At 42.6% G+C, this 1,795-nt stretch overlaps 1 pseudogene; it reads left to right on the plus strand.

The window, feature by feature from the left end:
- The first annotated feature begins 452 nt into the window (after positions 1–452).
- Positions 453–1,183, plus strand: LOC102846763 (annotated as a pseudogene).
- Positions 1,184–1,795: the final 612 nt, after the last annotated feature.

Raw genomic sequence — 1,795 nt, forward strand, 5'->3', positions numbered from 1 at the left:
AGAAGAAATAAAAAAATAAAAATTGTTTCTTGAAACAAATGAGAATGAAAGCACAATTTACCAAAACCTCTGGAATACAACAAAAGCAGTAATTAGAGGTCAATTAATAGCAATAAGGAAACACATTAAAAGGGAAGAATGTAAATTGACTATTTAACTCAACACCTCCAACACATAGAAAAAGAACAGCAAGCATATCCCATAACCTCTAAAAGAAAAGAAATTATGAAGAGCTGAAATAAATGGAATAGAAAACAGAAAAACAATTTAAATTATCAGCAAGACTAGGAGTTGGTTCTTCGAAAGGCACTGGCAAAGGGAAAGACAGAATGATAGAAATAAGACAAATTATAGAAATAAGAAATTAGGCAGCGGTCGTGATGGCTGTGGGGCTGGGAGGCTGACTGCCGGGACAGGAGCGGCCCCACGCCCAGAATCACGGCCTCTTTGGCATGCCTTGCACCAAGGCCACCTCTGCCAGCTCCTCCGAGCATTTCGAGAAGCTGCATGAGATCTTCCGCGGCCTCCATGAGGACCTGCAGGGGGTGCCCAAGCCGCTTCTGGGTACGGTGGGGACTGAAGAAAAGATGATCAGAGATTTTTGATGAAAAACAAGAAGCAAATGAAACGCTTGCAGAGATGGAGGAAGAACTACATTATGCACCCCTGTCTTTCCGTAATCATATGATGGCCAAACTTTGAACCTACCAGAAAGACCTTGCCAAACTACATCGAAAAGTGAGCAGCACACCTTTGACAGCCACACTTGGGGCCGAGGAGACCTGAAATTCAGTACCTTCGCTGTGCAGAACGAGCACATGAGTCTACTAAAGTCTCAAAGGGCCTTGCTTCAGCAAGGCACTGACAGCTTGCACCGGGCCACCCACAGTACTTGAGTGTTCTCATCGGATTGCCAAGGAGACTGACCAGATCGGCTCAGAAATCAAAGAGGAACTGGGGAACAACGAGATCAGCTGGAACATACCAAGAGCAGACTGGTAAACACAAAGAAAACTTGAGCCAAAGTCGGAAGATTCTCCGGTCAATGTCCAGAAAAGTGGTGACCAATAAATTGCTGCTTTTCATTGTCATCTTACTAGAGCTCATCATCCTGGAATGCCGGGTTTATTACAAATTCTTTCGCAAGCACCAAACTTCCTATAAAGAAGGATTTATGGACTAGAACTTTGACCCCCTGAATGAATATTAGGAACATGGAATAAACTGAGTTGCTGCTGTTGGCTAACAGTCCCAGGATGCACTGTACAGCCAAACTGGGAGGAGGGAGGGAAGATGGAGAACCAGTTAAGTGTGAAGGAATATCAACAAGACCAGAATGATATACCAAGGTAATAAATGCGGTTTACGGTGTGTTTAAATAGAAAAGAAAAAGAAAGAAAGAAGAAATTAAATGGGCAGTATCGCAACAGATTCAACTGAAATAAAATGAACAATAATGCAATATGGGGGGAACTCGACTGTAACAAATATAAAAATCTAGAGGGAATAGACAAATACTTAGAAACTCACAATTTACCCAAGCTGACAACAGACTGAAATAGAACACTTGAATGGACTCATCACAAAAGGAGAAATTAAGTAGATCATTAAAAACTCTCAGCCATAGTGCAACAATGAATGAATGGAAACCCAAAATCTGTGTAAATGTTCATTGTTGTTGTTGTTGTTGTTATGTGCTGTCGAGTCGTTTCTGACTCATAGCTACCCTATGCACAACAGCCCTAAACCCTGCTCTATCCCGCGCCAACCGCACCGCCTCTGACACACCCATCCC

Source organism: Elephantulus edwardii, unplaced genomic scaffold (assembly GCF_000299155.1).
Source record: "Elephantulus edwardii isolate Elephantulus edwardi_28Jun2011 unplaced genomic scaffold, EleEdw1.0 scaffold00273, whole genome shotgun sequence".
Lineage (NCBI taxonomy): Eukaryota > Metazoa > Chordata > Mammalia > Macroscelidea > Macroscelididae > Elephantulus > Elephantulus edwardii.